Below are 24,759 nucleotides of genomic sequence, written 5' to 3' on the forward strand. Positions count from 1 at the left end.
CTCCCACTGTGGGGCCAGCGCATGGTGGTTTTGAGTTCTTGAAGGGCAACTTCACAAGGATCAAGGGGTACGCCGTGGGCCGGATGACCAAGAGTCGTCGCGGCAAGCTCTACATCAACGACGCTGGCTGGGGCCCTGAGGCCAGCTCAATTGAGTACAGGTACCGAGTCCCGTTCGGTGGAATCCACATCTTCATTGGCAAGATCGGCGAGTCAGGACCTGAGCCGGACACCTGCACCGACATCGTCGAGACGACTTAGCGCGCACGACCTGCCAAGGTTCAAACCGCCGTGACGCACGCCTTTGTTGGTTTCATCCAAGGGGCGGATCTTGAGGAAGGATCTTTATCTGGTGGAGGGATGGCCGTCTACTCTGATAGCGAGTCCTCAACTGGTGAGACCGACTCAATGTATCAACTACAAGACGGCCGGCTTGGGGGCTGTTCTGATGGCGACAGTATTCCGGACCCCTATGAGCCACCGAGCCCGGTTGCAATCTTCATGGCCGGCACACAACCGGTGCTTGATTCAACAACTGCTGCGGCGACGGTCGGAGCGAGCGGCTCTGCGAGCCCGCCGACTCAGGTTCTGACCGATCTGTTGGATGCTTTGGCGACTTTGATGGGGGCAGAGGTAACCCCAGAGACTCAATAAAAGCATAAAGTGGATGTTGCGAAGCTCCGAGATGAGATAGCTCAAGCCAAGGAAGAGCTTGCTACTGAGAACGCTAGGATGGCGACAGGGCGAGCCGCCTTGGATGCACAATCACAACGGATTCAGGTAGAGTCATCCCGGCTCACCTTGCACCAGAACGCTTCAAACCCTATCATGAGAAGAAGGCATCAGACCCGTCTACCTATAGAGTTTGATGCAAGGAAGATCTTCAATACACCTAGGGCAGGAACCAGTAACCCCTCCGTTATAAATTGGGCCAGTGAGGTGCCCGTGACCGGTGTGACGGCTCAACTACAAGTTGCAGACCAGCCCCGTTTGACCTTGACCCTGCCTCAGCATGTTTCGACACCACCGGGTCATTATTCTAACCCTCTGGACAATATGATTGTCGTGGCTACATGATTGGCGGCTCTCCCGGTTGAAGGTGAGTCACCAGCCGCGATGGAGATAAAGAGAGCCGAAGAGCTCCTTCAAACAGCGGTGGCACAGCAGGCAGCTTATTCATACAATCGTGAACGGATTAAATCAACCTCGCGTCCGAGCCCGAGTTATAGCAGGCATATTGACTCGCCAACAGTTTCAAGCAGTGAGCGGCACCGTAACCAGCCTCGTAGGCATGACCCGCCGCGTGCTGCTTGATTTCTGCTAGAACTATGTCGGTATTTCCCCAAAGAGGAAGGGATGATGCAGCATAGCGACGGTAGGTATTTCCCTAAGTGATGAGACCAAGGTTATCGAACCAGTAGGAGAACCTCCTCACACCATGTAAACAGCGCCTACACACAAATAACAAATACTCGCAACCCGACGTGTTAAGGGCTTGTCAATCCCTTTCAGCTATGGCGCCTCAAGATAGGCAAATAACGTGAGGTAAAAGTGGTAGATAGGATAAATAGATCGCGGAACAAATAAATTGCAGCAAAGGTATTTTTGTATTTTTGGTTTAATAGATCTGAAAATAAAAGCAAAGGAAAATAGATCGCAAAGGCAAATATGATGAAAAGAGACCCGGAGGCCGTAGGTTTCAGTAGTGGCTTCTCTCGAGAAAAATAGCAGACGGTGGGAAAACAATTAAGGTTGGGAAATTGATAGAACTTCAAATAATCATGACGATATCCAGGCAATGATCATTATATAGGCATCACATCCAAGATTAGTAAACGTACTCCTGCCTGCATCTACTACAATTACTCCACACATTGACCGCTATCCAGCATGCATCTAGTGTATAAAGTTCATGAAAAAATGGAGTAATGCAATAAGAACGATGACATGATGTAGACAAGATTTATTTATGTGGAAATAGACCCCATCTTGTTATCCTTAATAGCAACGATACATACAAGTCGTTCCCCTTTCTGTCACTGCGATCAAGCACCAAAAGATCAAACCCATTGCAAAGCACCTCTTCTCATTGCAAGATAAATAGATCAAGTTGGCCAAACCAAATACCGGAGAATATATACGAGGCTATAATCCATCTTGCATATAAGAGATCAAAGAAGACTCAAATAACTTTCATGGATAAAACCATAGATCTGATCATAAACTCAAAGTTCATCGCATCCCAACAAACACATCGCAATAAGACTTACATCATTTGGATCTCCAAGAGACCATTTTATTGATAATCAAGAGAGAGAGAGAGAGAGAAGAATCCATATAGCTACTAACTACGGACCCGTAGGTATACAAAGAACTACTCACGCATCATCGGAGAGGCACCAATGGAAGTGGTGACCCCCCCCCCCCATGATGGTGTCTAGATTGGATCTGGTGTTTCTAGACTTTGCAGCGGGTGGAATTTATTTTCGTCGACTCGCCTAGGGTTTCTGGATAATTGGGGTATTTATAGAGCAAAGAGGCGGTTCAGGGGGCACCCGAGGTGGGCACAACCCACCGGGGGGCGCCTAGGCCCCCAGGTGCGCCCTGGTGGGTTGTGCTCCCCTCAGAGCTCCCCTCAGGTGCGTTCCTGACCCACTGGATGTCTTTTGGCCCAAAAAAATCCTCAAGAAGTTTCACTGCGTTTGGACTCCATTTGGTATGTATTTCCTACAATGTAAAAAACATACAGAAAACAGCAACTGTCACTGGGCACTATGTCAATAGGTTAGTACCAAAAACTGATATAAAATGACTACAAAATGATTGTAAAACATCTAGGAATGATAATATAACAGCATGGAACAATAACAAATTATAGATACATTGGAGACGTATCTGCATCCCCAAGCTTAATTCCTACTCGTCCTCGAGTAGGTAAATGATAAAAATAGAATTTTTGATGTGGAATGCTACCTAACATGTTCATCACATTTCTTTTCCTTATAGCATGGACATTTGGAATTTTATATGGTTCAAAGCAATATTCTAGTTTTGACATGAAGACAGTAATACTCAAGCATACCAACAAGCAACCATGTCTTTCAAAATATCAACACTAAAGCAAGTTATCCCTAGCCCATTATGCTCAATCATTGATCCATTCATGAAACACACTCGCATATTAGCTACACTCAATGCTTAAATACGATCATAGTGCCCCTTAGTTGGTGCTTTATAAAAGAAGATGGAGACTCAAATTCAAAATAAAAATTGCATAAGTAAAAGAAAGGCCCTTCACGTAGGGAAGTGGGGATTTGTAGAGGTGTTAGAGCTCAAAGCTTACATTGAAAGATAAAAACATTTTTGAGAGGAATACTTTTCCCACCAACGAAAACGACTTACAGCTCCCAACACTTTCCATGCTAGATACATCATAGGCGGTTCCCAAACAGAAAATAAAGTTTATTCCTTTTTCCACCATTACTTTCACTTTCCATGGATAACCGTATCCACGGGTGCCCTCCATACCAGCACTTTCCAAGGAATTTATTATTTGACAACATAAAGTAAATTCATTTTTTATTTCGGGATTGGGCATCCCTAATACCTTTGTTGTACTCCCGTGCAATGACAAGTGAATAGACACTCATCGTTATAATAACACATCTAACATGGAAAATATTGGCCACCCTTCACCGCCTCGCAAGCGGTAGAGCACACAAAAAATAAATTTATTTTGAAAATTAGAGATGGCATATGCAAATTTGCTTAGAACAGCATGAAAATACCGCATATAGGTAGATATAGTGGACTCATATGGCAAAACTGGTCTAAAGGGTTTTGGATGCACAAGTAGTGACCATACTTAGTACAAAATGAAGGCTAGCAAAAAGATTGAGCAGCAACCAACCAAAAAGCGAAAAATCTTGTACCCAAGCATTAAGCATAAGTAACACCGAATAATGCTCCACAAGTAGGATATAAATTTCATTGCATAACTATTGACTTTCGTGCTTGCATAGGGAATCACAAACCTTAACATCAGTATTCTTACTAAAGCACAATTACTCATCAACATGACTCACATATCATGTCGTCATGTCTCAAAACCATTACTAAGAATCAACTTTATTTTGTCCAATGATCTCCACGGAAGTTTTTATTATACCTCCTTGGATATCTATCACTTTGGGACTATTTTCATATGTTGTTTTTTATAAGCTCAAACAAATATAAGTGAAGAACATGAGCATAATTTTTCTTTCTCTCAAAATAATCTAAGTGAAGCAATAGAGAATTTATGAAAAATTTACTAACTCCCAAATAAATCTAAGTGAAGCACGAGAGCATTTCTTCAAAAATAACAAAGCACACCATTCTCAAAAAGATATAAGTGATGCGCTAGAGCAAATCCATGGCTCTAAAAATTTAAGTGAAGCATAGGAGCAAACATAGCATAATTTTTGGCTTTCTCAAAAAGGTGTGTTCAGAAAGGATTCAAGACTTAAAACACAAAGAAAAACAAGCAAAGACTCATATTATACAAGATGCTCCATGGAAAACTCATAATATGTGACGAATAAAAATATAGCTTCAAGTAAAATACCGATGGTTGTTAGAAGAAAGCGGGGATGCCACTCGGGGGCATCCCAAAGCTTAGTTGCTTGTTACTTCCTTGAATATTACCTTGGGGTTCCTCGGGCATCCCCAAGCTTAGCCTTTTGCTAATCCTTATACCTTCATCCATCGTAAGATCACCCAAAACTTGAAAACTTCAATCACACATAACTCAACAAAACCTTCGTGAGATCCGTTAGTATACGAAAGCAAAACCACTACTATAAGTATTGTTGAAAACCAATTAATATTTTGCTTTTGCATTATATCTACTGTATTGCAACTTTCCTATGGCAAAAACTCATCAAAGAAAACCATAGAATCATCAAAACAAGCACACAATGCAAAGAAAACTGAATCTTTCAAAAACAGAACAGTCTGTAGCAATCTGAATATTTCGAATACTTCTATAGCACCAAAAATTCTGAAAATTTTAATTTGACGTGAGAAATTTGTCTGTCAATCTTCTGAAAAAATAATCAACTCAAAAGCCCTTTTCTGTTTAAAATGATAAATAATCTCGTGAGCGCAAAAGTTTCTGTTTTTCAGCAAGATCAAATCAACTTTTACCCAAATCATCCCAAAGGCCTTGCTTGGCACAAACACTAATTTAAACCACAAAAAAACATATAACCAGAGGTATAATTGGGTATTTTATTGAAAAAAGCAAGAAAACCAAAAAGAAAAAAGAGACAAGTTGGGTTGCCTCCCAATGAGCGCTATCGTTTTACGCCCCTAGCTAGGCATAATGCATTGATGCTCACATGAAAGATGATAACTAAAACACAAAGAGAGCATCATAAAACATGTGACAAACATATTTTAAGTCTAATATACTTCCTTTGCATAGGATTTTTATAAGCAAACAAATTATCAAGAGAAGAAATATCTAGCATGTGCAAGGAAGGAGAAAGAAACAATAGCAATCTCAACATGAAGAGAGGTAACTTAGTGACATGAAGATTTACACAACCATATTTCCCTCTCTCATAATAATTACATGTAGGATCATAATCAAATTCAACAATACAACTATCATATAAAATTTTCTCTTCATGATCCACGTGCATGCAAAGTTGACACTCTTCCACAATAGTGGGATTATCATTAAATAAAGTCATGACCTCTCCAAGCCCACTTCTATCAAAAATTTCACAAGATTGAACAGTCTCCAAATATGTGGGATTATTTTCACGTAAAGTTGACACTCTTCCAAACCCACTTTTAATATTATTGCAAACATATTGATCATGAGGCTTAAATAAATTTTCAAGATCATAAGAAGAATCACCCCAATCATGATCATTGCAACATGTAGTGGACATAGCAAAATTAGCATCCCCAAGCTTGGGATTTTGTATATAATTAACACAACTGACATTAATAGAATTTATAATAACATTATTGCAGTCATGCTTTTCATTCAATGAGCTATCATGAATCGCTTTATAAATTCCATCATTTAACACTTCATCACAATTTCCAGATTCATAAATCTGAAGCAAAACTTCATAAAGATAATCTAGTGAACTCAATTCACTAGCAATTGGTTCATCATAATTGAATCTTTTCAAAAGATTAGCAAGTGGATGAGGATCCATATCAATAAATGTTTAGCAAGCAATGATGCGAGCAAATAGAAGGCACATGGCAACACAAGCAAACATGAAATCTGACAAGAAAAGGGCAAACGAAAAAGAGGGCGAATAAAATGGCAATTTTTTGTGAAGTGGGGGAGAGGAAAACGAGAGGCAAATGGCAAACAATGTATTGCGAGGAGATGAGATTTGTGCTTAGGAACCTGGTTGATGTTGAAGATCTTCCCTGGTAATGGTGCCAGAAATTCCTTTTGATGTCTTCTAGAACTACGTTGGTATTTCCCCAAAGAGAAAGGGATGATGCAATATAGCGACGGTAGGTATTTCCCTCAATGATGAGACCAAGGTTATCGAACCAGTAGGAGAACCTCCTCACACCACGTAAACAGCCCCTACACACAAATAACAAATACTTGCAACCCGACGTGTTAAAGGGGTTGTCAATCTCTTTCAGGCACGGCGCCTCAAGATAGGCAAATAACGTTAGGTAAAAGTGGTAGATAGGATAAATAGATCGCGGAACAAATAAATTGCAGCAAGGTATTTTTGTATTTTAGGTTTAATAGATCTGAAAATAAAAGCAAAGGCAAATAGACCGCAAAGGCAAATATGATGAAAAGAGACCCGGGGGCCGTAGGTTTCACTAGTGGCTTCTTTCGAGAAAAATAGCAAACGATGGGAAAACAATTACTGTTGGGTAGTTGATAGAACTTCAAATAATCATGACGATATCCAGGCAATGATCATTATATAGGCATCACGTCCAAGATTAGTAGACCAACTCCTACCTCATCTAGTACTATTACTCCACACATCGACCGCTATCCATCATGCATCTAGTGTATTAAGTTCATGGAAAAATGGAGTAATGCAATAAGAACGATGACATGATGTAGACAAGATCTATTTATGTAGAAATTAACCCCCATCTTGTTATGCTTAATAGCAACGATACATACATGTCGTTTCCCTTTCTGTCACTCAGATCAAGCACTGTAAGATCGAACCCATCACAAAGCACCTCTCCCATTGCAAGATAAATAGATCAAGTTGGCCAAAAAAATCAAATATCAGAGAAGAAATATGAGGCTATAATCAATCATGCATATAAGAGATCAAAGAAGACTCAAATAACATTCATGGATAAAAACATAGATCTGATCATAAACTCAAAGTTCATCAGATCCCAACTAACACATTGCAAAAAGACTTACATCATATGGATCTCGAGAGACCATTGTTTTGAAGAGAGAGAGAGAGAGAGAGAGAGAGAGAGAGAGAGGAAGCCATCTAGCTACTAACTACGGACCCGTAGGTCTACAAACAACTACTCACGCATCATTGGAGAGGCACCAATGGAAGTGGTGAACCCCTCTGTGATGGTGTCTAGATTTGATCTAGTGTTTCTGGACTCTGCGGCGGCTGGAATTGATTTTCGTCGACACTCCTAGGGTTTCTGGAATATTGGGGTATTTATAGAGCAAAGAGGCGGTTCAGGGGGCACCCGAGGTGGGCACAAACCACCGGGGAGCGCCCTGGTGGGTTGTGCTCCCCTCAGGGCTCCCCTCAGGTGTGTTCCTGGCCCACTGGATGTCTTCTGGCCCAAAAAAATTCTCAAGAAGTTTCGTTGCGTTTGGACTCCACTTGGTATTGATTTCCTGCGATGTAAAAAACATGCAGAAAACACCTACTGGCACTGGGCACTATGTCAATAGGTTAGTACCAAAAAATGATATAAAATGACTATAAAATGATTGTAAAACATCCAAAAATGATAATATAACAGCATGGAACCAGTCCAAAAAAATATAACAGCACGGAACAATCAAAAATTATAGATACGTTGGAGACGTATCACTTGTAATGATGCTCAGGCTTTGGTAGATCAGGGCATGACTCGTCGGGAGGCTGGGCTTGCGGCTCAGTTGGCGGCTCAACAACAATCTTCGTTTTCCCATCGGTGTCTGTGGAGGCAGGAGTGACCTCTAGAACCCTTGGTGTGCCATGTTTAGTGTCGGCTTTAGTTAATGAGCGCTTGCCGAAGGATTTATGGGCCCCCACAAGGTGCCTAACTACACGGTGGATCAGCCTCCAGAGGCCTGGATTGAGAGCTATGAGATGGCCATGGAGATGTTGGATGTTAGTGATGTTGCATGTGCTAAATACTTCACCATGATGTTGGATGTACCGGCACGCACTTGGCTGAAAGGATTGCCCCCTAATTCCATCAAGTCATGGGCTGAGTTGAAGACGCATTTTATCCAAAATTTCAAAGACATGTGCAAGCAGCCTATGTCGATTCTTGATTTAGACTCTTGCGTACAGGGTGACGGCGAGTCAACAACCAATTGGGTGCATCGGATCTCGGCCATTATCCACTCATCGGATAGTATTAACACAGGTTCAGCGGTCTTGATGTTGGAAAAGAGTTGCCGATTCCTTCCCCATGAGCAGAAATTGGGGCGGCTTAAGCACCATGGCAATGATATGGGAGAACTCATGGAGGCTCTTGTCAAATATGTCAACTCTGATAGTACTAAGGACCCTGAGTCTGATGAAGAGAAGGCTAGCAAGGGAAAGAAAAGTGGCAATGCAAAGGAACAACAGCATAATACGGCGGGTCAAGGTAACAACGGTAAGCGCAAAGCCCATATCAGTTCAGACTTCATGGCTAACACCAATACGCAGAATAATAATCAGCATCATAACGGGAAATCATCAGTTCCCTAGTTTGGAGGACCAAAGTTCAACCTTGAGGCGATGATGAATCAGCCTTGCCCAAAGCATGGTACGCAAGAGAAGCCGGTCGGTCATCTATGGAAAGATTTCTTCATCATGAGGGAGTATTGAAGTTCCAGTTTTTTTCCACAACAATCATGGCCCGCATGGCGGGTCGGGATCCGGCTCTCATGAACCTGGCTTTGGAGGTTGCGGCTCAAGCTCCGGTTTTCAGGGCCAAGGAAATCAAGGTGGAATTAATCAACAACCTAGTCAAGGGAATCAGCAACAGCAGTCTGGTTATCAGAGCAATCCAAAGCAACTGAATAGTGGTCAATATCATGTGTTTACCACGAGTTTATGCAAACGTGACCAGAAGATTCATAAGCAGGCACTGAATGCGGTTGAACCAGTAGTCCCTCGATACTTGCGATGGTCTGAACAATCTATTATATGGAGCCGTGTGGATCACCCGCCCCGGGATGACAATCTGGGTCAACTGGCTTTGGTGGTTTCTCCTCAAGTTGGAGGATACAAGTTTACAAAGGTTCTTATGGATAGAGGCCGCAGTATCAATATACTTTATTATGATACTTCTCGCTATATGGAATTGACTGACAAAGATCTTAAGCTGTCTTCGACTGTCTTTCATGGGATGGTGCTTGGTAAGTCGGTGTATCCAGTGGGTAAGATAATTTTGGAGGTGGCTTTTGGTGATGATCATGATTACAGGGCTGAAAATTGACTTTTGAGGTGGTCAAGATCAAGAGACCTTATCTTGCCCTGTTTGGGGGGGGCAGCTTATGCTAAGTTTATGGCACGGCCCTGTTACGTTTATCTACAGCTCAAAATGCCAGGTCACAAGGGTACCAGCACGGTGCATGGAGACAGGAAGATAGCCTTGGAGTGTGAAGAGGGCGATGTTGCTTATGTTGAGTCTGTTTGTGCAACAGAGGAGTTGAAGTACTATAAAGATAATGTTGACCCTACAGATATGACACCTTTTAAAAAGCCAACCACAGAGCATGATCCCTTGTTGAAGTTTATGTCGGTAGATGACTCTAAGCTGGTTGACTTTGTTCCTGGCGACTCATCCAAGCAGTTCAGTATCAGTGATAATATGGATCCGAAATAGGAAAGCACGCTCATCGAGTTCATCCATGAGAACTAGGACATCTTTGCATGGAAACCTTTAGACGTGCCAAGTGTACCGAGGGAACTCATTGAGCACACTCTCAATGTTGATACAAAGTTTAAACCGGTCAAGCAATTCCTTTGTCGTTTTAATCCAGAGAGGCGCAAGGCCATTGGTGAAGAAGTGGCCCGGCTCTTGGTGGCTGGATTTATTGTTGAAGTTTTTCACCCTGAGTGGTTGGCTAACCCGGTGTTGTTACTTAAGAAGAATGGCACTTGGCGTATATGTGTTGATTACACAGACCTTAACAAGGCCTGTCCGGCTGACCCTTTTGCTCTCCCTCATATTGATCAGATCATCGATGCTACGGCGAGTTGTGAGCGTTTGAGCTTTCTGGATGCTTATTTTGGTTATCATCAGATCAAGATGGCAGTTAAGGACCAGGAGAAGACAACTTTTATCACTGCCTTTGGAGCCTTCTGTTATGTGTCTATGCCTTTTGGGCTCAAGAGTGCCCAGGCGACTTATCAGTTGTGTGTTCAAAATTGCCTTCATGACCAGATTGGAAGCAATGTTCATTCTTATGTGGATGATATCGTTGTGAAATCCAGGAAGAAGGAGACCTTGATAGAAGATTTAAAAGAGAACTTTGATGATCTCCGGGTCTACAAGATGATGCTTAACCCGACCAAGTGTGTTTTTGGTGTGCTAGCAGGCAAGCTCTTGGGTTCTTTGGTTTCTTAAAGAGGCATTGAAGCTAACTCGAGAAAATCAAGGCTATCACTTCTTTGGCTAAACTGGCGTGTGTTAATGACGTCCAGCGTTAGGCAGGTCATATTGCGGCCTTAAGCCGGTTTATAAGCCGTTTGGGTGAAAAGGCTACCCCTCTGTATCAGATGATGAAGAAAACAGATCACTTTGTTTGGAGTGATGCTGCTGATCAGGCGTTTGAGGTGTTGAAAAATAAGTTGGTTGAGCCACCAATCCTTGCAGCTCCTATTGATAAGGAGCCCTTGCTATTATATGTTGCTGCTAATAGCTGAGCCGTCAGTGTAGCAGTTGTTGTTGAAAGTAAAGAGTCAGGCAAGGAATATCCGGTTCAGCGGCCGGATTACTATGTCGGTGAGGTACTCATTGAATCTATGCAGAGATACCCACATTGGCAAAAGCTGGTCTATGGAGTTCTCATGGCTAGTCGTATGTTAAAGCAGTATTTCCTTGGTCATCCCATCACTGTGGTCAGTTCTGCTCCCTCAGGGGATATTATTCAAAAGAGAGAAGCCACAGGCCGGGTCGTGAAGTGGGCCATTGAGCTTGGACCCCATGGTTTGAAGTACATGCCTCGAACAGCTATCAAGTCTCAAGCACTTGCGGATTTCATCAATGATTGGACAGAGTTGCAGATGCCTGAGGAGAAGGCGGATAGCACATATTGGCCTATTCACTTTGGTGGATCCAGGAAGTTGGAAGGCTCGAGGGCTGGAGTTGTTTTGACTTCCCCACGAGGTGACAAATTTTGTTATGTTTTAAGGTTGATGTTCCCTTGTCCTAACAATGCAGCTGAGTATGAGGCCTTGCTCCATGGTCTTCGGATGGCTAAAGAGATAAATATAAGCCGGGTGAGGTGGTTTGGTGACTCAGATTTGGTGGCTCAACAAGTTTCAAGAACTTGGGATTCAAAGGATCCACTCATGGCGGCTTATCGCCTAGAGGTTCATGCTATTGATGGTCATTTCAAGGGTTATCAAGTGGAATGATCATAGGAAAAGTGAGGTGGCTGATGCTTTAAGCCGGTTGGGGTCTGATACGTCCATTTTGCTTTTATATCAATATTTATTGCATTATTGGCTGTTATTACACGTTATATCACAATACTTATGCCTTTCTCTCTTATTTTATAAGGTTTACATGAAGAGGGAGAATGCCGATAGCTGGAATTCTGGACTGGAAAAGGAGCAAATATTAGAGACCTATTCTGCACAACTCCAAAAGTCATGAAACTTCACGAAGATCAGTTTTGGAATATATTAAAAATATTGGGCGAAGAAAGCACCAGAGGGGGACCACCAGTCACCCACGAGGGTGGAGGGCGCTCCCTAACCCCTGGGTGTACCCCCTGCCTCGTGGGCCCCCTGGCAGGGCCCCGACTCCCATCTTCTTCTATATGGTGTCCTTTACCCTGGAAAAAATCATAGAGAACCTTTTCGTACAAAGCGACGCCGTCTCGAGGCGGAACCTGGGTAGGACCAATCTAGGGCTCCGACGGAGCTGTTCTACCGGGGAAACACCCCTCCGAGAGGGGGAAATCGTCATCATCGTCATCACCATCGATCCTCTCATAGATAGGGGGTCAATCTTCATCAACATGTTCACCAGCACCATCTCCTCTCAAACCCTAGTTCATCTCTTGTACCCGATCTTTGTCTCAGAACCTCGGATTGGTACCTGTGGGTTGGTAGTAGTGTTGATTACTCCTTGTAGATCATATGTTCAGATCCTTAACGCTATTCAATACTCCTCTGATTGTGAACATGAATATGCTTTGTGAGTAGTTACGTTTGGTCCTAAGGACATGGGAGAAGTCTTGTTATAAGTAATCATGTGAATTTGGTATTCTTTCGATATTTTGATGAGATCTATGTTGTCTCTCCTCTAGTGGTGTTATGTGAATGTCGACTACATGACACTTCACCATGATTCGGGCCTAGGGGAAGGAATTGGGAAGTAATAAGTAGATGATGGGTTGCTAGAGTGACAGAAGCTTAAACCCTAGTTTATGCGTCGCTTTGTAAGGGGCTGATTTGGATCCATATGTTTCATGCTATTGTTAGGTTTACCTTAATTCTTATTTTGTAGTTGCAGATTCTTGCAAGAGGGGTTAATCATAAGTGTGAGGCTTGTCCAAGTAAGGACAGCACCCAAGCACCGGTCCACCCAAATATCAAATTATCAAAGTAACAAACGTGAATCATATGAGCATGATGAAAACTAGCTTGAAAATAATTCACATGTGTCCTCAGGAGCACTTTGCTTTATATAAGAGTTTGTCCAGGCTTGTCCTTTGCTACAAAAAGGATTGGGCCACCTTGCTGCACCTTGTTTACTCTTGTTACTTGTTACCCGTTACGAATTACCTTATTACAAAACTATCTGTTACTGATAATTTCAGTGCTTGCCGAGATTACCTTACTGAAAACCGCTTGTCATTTCCTTCTGCTCCTCATTGGGTTCACACTCTTACTTATCAAAAGGACTATGATAGATCCCATGTGCTTGTGGGTCATCAGGACTCTTTCCTGGGGCTGTTGCCGGGGAGTGAAGCCCCTTTGGTAAGTGGAATTTGGTAAGGAAACATTTATATAGTGTGCTGAAATTTACCGTCACTTGTTACTATGGAAAATAATCCTTTGAGGGGCTTGTTTGGGGTGTCTTCACCCCGACCAGAAGAGCAAAGAGTTTCTCCTCAACCTACTGAACCTACTGAAAATATTTACTTTGAAATTCCTTTTGGTATGATAGAGAAACTGCTAGCTAATCCCTATACAGGAGATGGAACATTACATCCTGATAAGCACCTATTCTATGTGGATGATGTTTGTAGATTATTTAAGCTTGCAGGTATGCCCGAGGATGTTGTCAAGAAGAAGGTATTCCCTTTATCTTTGAAGGGAAAGGCATTGATATGGTATAGGCTATGTGATGATATTGGATCATGGAACTACAACCGATTGAAATTGGAATTTCATCAGAAGTTTTATCCAATGCATCTGGTTCATCATGATTGGAATTATATATATAAATTTTGGCTTCGTGAAGGAGAAAGTATCGCTCAAGCTTGGGGGAGGCTTAAGTAAATGTTATATTCATGCCCCAACCATGAGCTATCAAGAGAAATTATTATTCAAAAATTTTATGATTGGCTTTCTCATAATGATCGCTCCATGCTCGATACTTCTTGTACTGGTTCTTTTATGATGAATACTATTGAATTCAAATGGGATTTATTGGAAAGAATTAAACGCAACTCTGAAGATTGTATAACCCCTAAGTGTGATTGTGTTAAATCTTTTATGGATATCGATGCTTTTCGTGAATAACAAAATATGGACTTGACTCTGAGATAGTAGCTTCTTTTTGTGAATCATTTGCTACTCATGTTGATCTCCCTAAGGAGAAGTGGTTTAAATATCATCCTCCCATTGAAGTGAAAGCAGTAGAACCTATTAAAGTTGAAGAAGAAACTATTACTTATAATGTTGATCCTATTTTTCCTACTGCTTATATTGAGCAGCCACCTTTCCGTGTTAGAATAATGGATCATGCTAAAGCTTCAACTGTGGTCCATAAGAGTTATACTGGAACACCTACACCCCCTGAACAAATCAAAGTTGAACCTAGTATTTCTATGGTTAAAGATCTCTTGGTCGATAATATTGATGGGCATGTTATTTATTTCTGTGATGCAGCTGCTAGAATTGCTAAACCCGATACTAAAGATAAACATAGACCTGTTGTTGGCATGCCTGTTGTTTCTGTTAAAATAGGAGATCATTGTTATCATGGCCTATGTGATATGGGTTCTAGTGTGAGTGCAATTCCTCATTCCTTATACATAGAAATTATGCATGATATTGCACCTGCTGAGATAGAAAATATTGATGTTACTATTGAGCTTGCCAATAGAGATACTATTTTACCAGTTGGGATTGTTAGAGATGTTGAAGTCTTGTGTGGGAAAATTAAATATCCTACTGATTTTCTTTTTCTTGGTCCGCAAGATGGCTTTTGTCCCATTATATTTGGTAGACCCTTCTTGAATACTATTAATGCTAAGATAGACTGCTAAAAGGATATTCTTATTGTTGGGTTAGGGGATATGTCTCATGACCTTATTTTTTCTAAATTTCGTAGACAACCCCATGATAAAGAATTGCCTAGTAAGGATGAAATTATTGGTCTTGCTTATATTGCCGTGCCTCCTAATGGTCCTTTAGAACAATATTTGCTAGACCATGAAAATGATATGTTTATGAATGAAAGAAGGGAAATAGATGAAGTATTCTTTAAGCAAGGACCTATTCTGAAACACAACTTGCCTATAGAAATTCTCGGAGATCCTCCTCCACCCAAGGGAGATCACGTGTTTCAGCTTAAACAATTACCTGATACTGTTAAATATGCTTATCTCGATGAAAAGAAGATATATCCTGTTATTATTAGTGCTAACCTTTCAGAGCATGAAGAAGAGAAATTATTGAAAACTCTGACGAAGCATCATGCTGCTATTGGATATACTCTTGCTGATCTTAAGGGCATTAGTCCCATTCTATGCCAGCACAAAATAAAACTGGAGAAAGATGCTAAACCAGTTGTTGATCACCAACGTCGGTTAAATCCTAAGATGAAAGAAGTGGTAAGAAATGAAATACTAAAGCTTCTAGAGGCGGGTATAATTTATCCCATTGTTGATAGTCAGTGGGTAACTCCCATTCATTGTGTCCCTGAGAAGGGAGGTATTCCTGTTGTTCCTAATGATAAGAATGAATTGATCCCACAAAGAATTGTTACAGGTTAAAGAATGGTAATTGATTTCCGCAAATTAAATAAAGCTACTAGAAAAGATCATTTCGCTCTACCTTTTATTGATCAAATGGTATAAAGACTATCCAAACATACACATTTTTGCTTTCTAGATGGTTATTCTAGTTTCTCTCAAATACATGTGTCAAAAGAGGATCAGGAGAAGACCACTTTTACTTGTCCTTTCGGTACCTTTGCTTATAGAAGTATGCCTTTTGGTTTATGCAATGCACCTGCTACCTTTCAAAGATGTATGACTGCTATATTCTCTGACTTTTGTAAAAATATTGTTGAGGTTTTCATGGATGATTTCTCTGTTTGTGGAACTTGTTTTGATGATTGCTTAAGCAACCTTGATCGAGTTTTGTAGACATGTGAAGAAACTAATCTTGTCTTGAATTGGGAGAAGTGTCGCTTTATGGTTAATGAAGGTATTGACTTGGGGCATAAAATTTCTGAAAGAGGTATTGAAGTTGATAAAGCTAAAGTAGATGCTATTGAAAAGATGTTGTGTCCTAAAGATATCAAAGGTATAAGAACTTTCCTTGGTCATGCTGGTTTCTATAGGAGGTTTATTAAAGACTTCTCTAAAATTTGTAGGCCTCTCACTAATCTCTTACAAAAAGATGTTCCTTTTGTTTCTGATGATGATTGTGTAGAAGCATTTGAAATACTTAAGAAAGCCTTGATTTGTGCACCTATTATTCAGCCACCTACTTGGAATTTAACCTTTGAAATTATGTGTGGTGCTAGTGACTATGTTGTTGGTGCTGTTCTAGGACAAAGAGATGATAAGAAAATAAATGTTATCCAATATGCTAGTAAAACTTTAGATAGTGCCCAGAGAAATTATGCTACTACTGAAAAAGAATTTTTAGCAGTTGTATTTGCTTGTGATAAGTTTAGACCTTATATTGTTGACTCCAAAGTAATTGTTCACACTAATCATGCTGCTATTAAATATCTTATGGAAAATAAAGATGCTAAACCTAGACTTATTAGATGGGTTCTCTTGCTACAATAATTTGATTTGCATATTATTAATAGAAAGGGAGCTGAGAACCCCGTTGCAGACAACTTGTCTAGGTTAGAGAATGTCGTGGATTTGTCACGGCAGATGTCCTAGTGTGAGGACTTAGTCGAGAGGCCAACACGTCTATGTGGTAGCTTGAGAGGGGTTGAGTGGGACTAGAGGCGTGAGGTTTTCTACCCAGGTTCGGCCCCTCTCGGTGGAGGTAAGATGATGATCACGATTACAAGGGTGCTCTATCTCGAGAGCTATAAACTTGTCTGTCTAACCCTAACTTGTCCAACTCATGAAACGTGTCCATCTTGGGCTGCCTTTTCCCTCCTTAGATAAGTTGGATGGGTGGGTTACATGTGGAGTCCTATTAGGACTAGTCTATCTTCTATGACAAGTCGGATACAAGTCTATGTCTTGCTTCCTTTGTAAGGGAATATTCCTCATGCTTTCCTCTTAAGCCGGCCCACCTTAACATAAGCCGGCCTTCCCATGAACCGCATTCTGGGCCGTTGGGTCTTGTTGATCGTCTAACCTGCCTGCCGGGTTACTAATGAGTCGCCGAGGTTCGAGCGGGTCTCTAGTGAGTCACCAAGTATTAACCGGGTCTCTGGTGATAGGCCAAGTTCGGCCGGATCATATTTCCGTCCAGGTCATATTTCTGGCCGGGTCATACCGCGGGGTATATCCCCAACATTAGCACCAGCTTAGTTTGGATTTATCCATGTTAAACTGATCCTGCAAAATAAACACAAGGACAAATTTGACAGGCTGTGTTCCAGGTTAAAAATTATTGTAAGCCGGCACCTGATCATCCTTTAAGTCCTTGTCATTTCCTTCTTCTGGAAAGTCCGGGTCAGTAGGCCAGCCTCATAATCAATTTGCTGACATTGGGTTCTCACAGCAAAATATTGTGAAGAATAATTCATTTGATTCAGCTCCCAATGATTAACAAAAATATTGGTCTTGAAATACTCATCTAATTTTCACTCGGCTTGAAGATGTAGAACTTGTCGGTTTATTGTTGCCAAAATTACTGGTTTGTAAATATTGATGGCATCAGGTCATAATTGTTGCTAACATCAAGCTTGAAAATGTACCTCCCTTATATGCATATCACTTGTAGCCCCCAAGTCTTAAGAAGGGAGCGTAGTAACAGTTTAAGACTTGCTTCCATATAAATGTCGCAAAATTGAAGAAATCTGAGTTGTTCATCTTAGTCACTTGTCATAAACTGAATATTCCACATATGTAGCCCCCAAGTGCCGGGTTGTCATGCTTGCAGCAACCTGGGACTTGTAATTGCCTTGTGCTCATGAAAACGTCAACCAGTGTAGCCGCCAAGGGCCGAGTCATGCTGCAATCATGAGCAGGGACTTTGTAGATACGATCATGTAGATTTGAGCAGTAATTAATAACGCCAAATGATGTAGCTTCCAAGTTTTGGGTTACTCTTGACAGGAGCAATTAGTAGCCCCCAAGGATCGGCTCATCACAATGTGATGGGTCGGGTCTTCAATAAGGCAAGCTAAAAATGACCTTACATTAGCCCCCAAGTGTCATGGTGCATGCTTGCAACGACATGGGACTTGCATACTTGATATAATCATGATTTGAATAATGTAGCCCCCAAATGCTGGGTCGTGTGCCTGCAGCGACTCAGGACTATTCCTTCCATTGTAGAATAAATAATATTTATTGATAAAGAAATAATAACCATTGCGCTAAAGCGACTTTCAAATCCTCAATCATAATATTGGTTATTGATAACCATAATAAAAATCCAGCCATGTTGGCTATTCAAAATTTGAATAATACAATCCAGTATGAAAACCTCATTAGTTATATTATAATGAAAATCCAGCCAAGTTTGGCTATTAAAGATTTGAATACCTTATATGTTGACAAATAAATCTGGAGTTTAAATACCAGGCGGATCTTGGCCGATGGCGACTTAATACGCATCCATTGTAATCCGGGATTTTTGTAACCCGGTGGCTTATAGCCTTTGTCAAAAATCATGAATTGATAACCCCATCCACGGTGGCTCATAGTCATGTCCAGTTTTTTGAAAAGATCACTTTGGCGGCTCATAGCCTCAATAAACTCAATATTGGGCCATATAACCCAGAGCTAGATAACCCGGCAACATCTTCAGATGGCGAGATGATGGGTTTAGACGCAATGATTCATATGAGCAACAACAGTATTTTCACTTATGTGTAAAGCTCTACATGTCCTACACAAAGTTTAAACGACATATGCCCTGGTGACTTAACGTCAAAAACCAGGGCGGGTAACAACCCAAAGACAATATTGTCTTATGCAATAATTGAAAATACTAGAATTAAGGCCATTTCAAGCCTAAACATACTGGCAACTTAAAGTTAAAAGCCAGGGTGGGTTATCAAGCCTTCCTTATTCATATAACTAGGAAAACATACCTGTAGGATTGATTTATACTGTTGTCTTACATTGCCATATCCCGTGAGGGTAACAATCCAATGATTTATAAGCGCATGATTCCAATGGTGCAATCCAAAATATACTGGCGACTTTAACATCCAAAGCCAGGGTGCGTTATCAAACCTCGCATATTCATCCAACAACACACCTGGAGAATTGGCTCAAATTGTCGGCTGTAGATTAATACCATGGTGATGCCTTGATAATTATAATCGAGAGCCAGTATCAACCCGGAGTCATGAAATATCGTCATTTTGATTGCTCAAGGCAAAATATCCTGGAGACTTAAAGTCTGCTATTAGGGTGGGTTATCAAACCCAAAGATGCTCAATGATTATTCATATAATCAAGGCTACATGGCATGTGAAATCGGTTCATACTGACAGCTTACATGCCATACGCAGCAAGGGTAACATCCCAAAAACTTAGACCGCATAACTTCAAGTGTTTAATCAACAAACACTGGCGTCTTTAAAGCCCAAAGCCAGTCCGGGTTATCAAAACTCCGGATAGATTCAAATATGAACATAAGGATCAAGGCGTCATGGCCCTAGCCAACTTTCGACCATATATCAACATGGCACAAAAGATGGACCCAAACAATGTTCAAAGCCAATATAAATCAGAAAAAACAAGGCATTCATAGGCCGCCAAGCCTCAATATCAAGTGCTATTCAAGGGCCGCATAGCCACTGAGTTACTCATTAATTCAAACCTATAAGCCGGGCCTCACATGACCAATCGTCATTTTAACTTTGACAAGTTCAGGTTCTTTATAAGATTGACTGTCAAAAGTACGGCGAGTCATTCCAGGATTACCTGGTCGAGGTGGAAAGCCTACAAAGGCAGGATAACCCAGATTTTTGGTGAATACACGTGGCGTCCAAGCCTATTAAAAGGGTAAACAAAGCTCTGTTCATTAGCAGGGAGCCCCCAAGTATTATTTCAATCAAGGCATATAAGCCAGATCAGTAGGGTAGTCATAGCTATGCTCAATGAGCAAGAATCCCCCAAGTAATTTGCAATCAAGGCGTACAAGCCGGATCAAGAAGGTAATCATAGCTATGTTCATTGAACAGGAAGCCCCGAAGCGACCTATCATAAATCATTAAGGCGGGTTTTGAACTGCACATTGTAGCAAATTCTCTTTGGTAACCTTTAAACTTTGGGCAGAAAGCCCCCAAGTCATTTGAAACAAGGCATATAAGCCGGATTAAAAGGGTAATCACATCTATGCTCAGTGAGCAAGAAACCCCCATGTAATTTGTAACAAGATAAGCCCATAAGGTAGGATGCCCATGTTTGAACCGCGCATCATGACATCAAGTTGTCTTTGGCAACCTTTAATTTTTCCTGAGAACTTGAACTTGCGAGAGATGGGTTCTTTTGAACTGGAATTTTAAACCGGATATTGAGAATTTCAAAGCTTTGTGAGAAAACAGATTTCTCTTGGGCCGGATTTTCAACTGGAGTGCTTCATTTTAAGCCGGAAATTTTCTAACAACCTTTAAATTTTCATCAATATCATAGTAGCCTCCGAGACCGAGTTAATTTTCCTCCAATGACTCGGGGTTCTTGAATTTGCTGAAATTGGCAAAATTTGCTGAGTCATGTCATTGTAGCCCCCGGGTCTTAAGACGACTCGAGGAGTTGTCTTGAGATTCTCCATACTTGATCGTAATATAAACCAGTAATCCGGCCGGTGGTTCATCCCAGCTAGTTATTGATGTTAAATAAACTTTAGTGGTGGTGACTTGTGCACCTGCCCATTGAGACATCCAGTGCAAACGGAGACTGATGATATATGATAATTTGCTCAAGAGTTGTTAGAAGAAAAAAACCAGTCCACCAGAGAAGTGACTTGCTTCCATTCAATAAGCAGCTCATGCAGACAGGTGCAGCTCCAGTGTATTGATGTAGACCAAACCGCGGGGGCGGAACGTAAAGACGATCGCGGCATCATAAGCAGCACAGACGCGGGCGAGTCGGTCGTAGGCACAGACAGATGAGTTGGTCATGGCATTGTAAGCCGGTGCGGATGGCGAGTCAATCGCAGGTGTGATAAACCACGCGGATGGGCAAGTCAATCACATTGTGTTGATGTAAATTGGGCCACACAGGTCGCGGCTTACACATACATTCATTCAGCATTATGGCATAGTCAGATGCTAGTGCATGATAATTTTGGTGCGAGATATATATCCACGACCATTGCTCTTGTCGTGAACAATTATTCTGCATCAAAAAATTTCACAAGCCAGAGTACTTGTTCCTTATAAAACATATCAACAAAAATTGACTAGACAGGATTCACCTAATTTCTCCGGACGACGGATGATCCGTATATAGCACCCGTGAATAATCTTCAGTAATTTCAACGGTGATGTAGCCACTCAGTCCTTTTGTTGCAAAATGGGATCAACCATAGTGCTGCAACTATCATAGGCCATTGGACACCTTTGTAGACCACAAGACCCCAAGTAGCCCTATAGGCAACATGATCAAGGCAGGGGCGTGACAGCAGAGGCGGGACGACTCCAGAACGGACTCTCCGGGTCATAGTGCTTTTTTTCAAACAACTAACCACTTTAACTTTTCTTTTTTTATCTAGATGGGAAAACAGCCACAACAACTGAGTAGCATCAACCGGCGAGGCGTAGGGGGGCATTAGACATGGGTGGGTTAGGTAAAATATTTGCAATAATTTCTACCAGAGTCACACACGTGGTCGTTTTCTCCATAAGTGACCAAGTTCGTGTGGCCTTGGCCCTTCTAAAATTTTGGATGTGCCTGGCAGCCTGATGAAGTAGTACTGTGGAGAGATAAATTGCAATACAATGATGATGTATTGATAGGGTGCTTGTCGTGGAATTAACAAATCAGCTGTCCTTAGTGTGAGGACTTAGTCGTGAAGCCAACGCATCTATGTGGTAGCTTGAGAGGGGTTGAGAGGAATCGAGAGACGCAACATGCAAGACAAAGATTTAGACAGCTTCGGGCCCCGGGAAACATCATCCGGTAAAAACCCTACATGTTGTTTGAGGCTAGGTCTCATTATCATCACGAGGGAGTCGCCGTAAACCGGCTCTCCTCTAATTGTGTCTAGGCCTAGAGATTGTTTCTTGCTTGTCCCTCTTTGGGGAGCCCTGCCCCTCCTTATATAAGTTAAAGGGGCGGGTTACATGTAGAGTCCATCTTGGACTAAGACTTAAACTATTTTGACTTCCCTTCCTGGGCTTCTTAACGTGTGCCGGTTTAACATTGTCTGTCGGTTTGACATTGTCTGCCGGTTTAACATTGTCTGTCGGTTTAACATTGTCTGCCGGGTTATGATTGTCTTAACACCTGCCGGTGCTACCGTCTGTCTTAACTCTGTCGGTTTAACACTCGCCGGTTTACCATCTGTCTTAGCCATCTGTCTTAACTATCTACCGGTTTAACACTCGCCGGTTTACCAACTCACAGCCGGATTATGACTCCGGTCGGGTCATACCGTGGGGTATATCCCCGACATTAGCCCCCAGTTTAATTTGGATTTATCCATGTTAAACTAATCCTGATCATCCTTAAGTCATTGTCACTTCCTTCTTCTAGAAAATCCGGTTTAATAGGCCAGCTTCATAATCACCTTGTAGACATTGGTTTCTCATCGAAAATATATTGTGAAAAATAACTCCTTTGATTCAGCTTCCAATGCTTAAAAACAATATTGGTCTTTGAAATACTCATCTGATCTTCAGCCGGTTTAAGGACGTAGAACTTGCCGGTTAAAGAATATTGATGGCACCGAATCGTAATTGTTTGTTTACATCAGCTTTTGAAAATATACCTCTTACATGCCTATCACTTGTAGCCCCCAAGTCTTAAGAAGGTAGCATAGCAACAACTTAGTACTTGCTTCAATATAAATATCACAATCTTGAAGAAATCCACGTTGTTCATCTCAATCACTAGTCAGAATTGAGTATTCCACATATGTAGCCCCCAAGTGCCGGGTTGTCATGCTTGCAGCAACCTGGGACTTGTAATTGCATGATGCTCATAAAAACTTCAACCAGTGTAGCCCCCAAGGGTCGGCTCAGTAAGATAATATTGAGCTGGGACTTTGAGATATACTTCAATGAAAATAACATCATATGATGTAACCTCCGTCATGGGGCTTGAATTCACGTACACAAGGTTAAGAGCCTTGTGCTTTACCAACTGAGCAGTGGACCCTTCAATGTAATGGATAAAAAGCTTTGTACCTTAAATTGTTGACAGAGGCAATTGGTAGCCCCCAAGGGCCGGCTCATTACAATGTGATGAGTCGGGTCTTCAATAAGGTGAGCAAAGAATGACTTTGCATTAGCCCCCAAGTGTCATGGTGCATGCTTGCAGCGACATGAGACTTGTCTATTTGATGTAATTTCAACTGAAATAATGTAGCCCCCAAGTGTCGGGTCGTAAGCCTGCAGCAACTCGGGACTATTCCTTCAATTGTAGAATAAACCATATCTATTGATAATATGATAGCCATTGCGCTAAAGCGACTTTGAAAACCTTAATCATAATACTGGTTATTGATGACCATAATAAAAATCCAGCCATGTTGGATATTTAAATAATATATCCAATGATTTATAAGCGCATAATTCCAATGGCGCAATCCAAATATATAATGGCGACTTATAGTCCAAAGCCAGGCCGGGTCAATAAACACCGGATTATAAGTGATTATGTACTGACAACTTGTAGTTGAAAGTCGAGCCGGGTTAATGAACACCGGGTTAATTTGATGACTGATAGTCATGCCGGGTCAATAGACGCCGGTTCAACATAAAATTTATCAAAAGAGAAAAATCTTGACAAAGGAAAATTAAATCGTGTAGTCGAGGCTTTTCAAGGGCTGCCAGGCCCAAATTCGAGGCTTTTCATGGGCTGCCAGGCCGCTGAGTTAAACCATTTGACAAAGCCTTTTAAGATGGACCTCCAACTAACCAATCGTCGTTTTAACTTTGACAAGTTCAGGGTCTGTATAAGATTGACTTGTCAAACGTTCGGCGGGTCATGCCAGGATTACCCGGATAGGAGTGGCTTACTTGATGAAGGCAGGTTAACCCGGGGTTTTAGGTGAATACACCAGGCTTCCAAGCCGTGGGTCGATACCCAATTACAAGGGTCCTTTCAAATTCTTTGTTGCGATGCACAAAGAGCCCCCAAGTAACTTTGTGAGTTGTGCTCTATGGGTGCCTATGTTTGAGCTGTGCTTAGCAACAACACTCTCTTTGGCCCCTTGGGTGTGAAGCTCCCAAGCTTTGTTGTGGCGTGATAGCCGGATTAATGGACAGGACTCCCCTTTGTCAGTTGAAGCCCCCATGTGCTATATTTTTGAGCTATGCTCGCCGGGTGCCTATGTTTGAGTTGTGCTATGCAACAAACTCTCTTTGGCCCCTTATGATAATATTGGTTTGATAGCTGCATCAAGAGGGTAGTAACACTATGTTCTCTTTAGTGAACCCACCTATGTTTGAACAGGAAGCCCCCAAGTGATCATATGAAGATGAGCCCATAAGGCAGGATACCCATGTTTGAACCGCGTGTCAGGGCAGCAGGTCCTCTTCGGCAACCTTTAACTTTTTGCAA

Source organism: Triticum dicoccoides, chromosome 3B (assembly GCF_002162155.2).
Source record: "Triticum dicoccoides isolate Atlit2015 ecotype Zavitan chromosome 3B, WEW_v2.0, whole genome shotgun sequence".
Lineage (NCBI taxonomy): Eukaryota > Viridiplantae > Streptophyta > Magnoliopsida > Poales > Poaceae > Triticum > Triticum dicoccoides.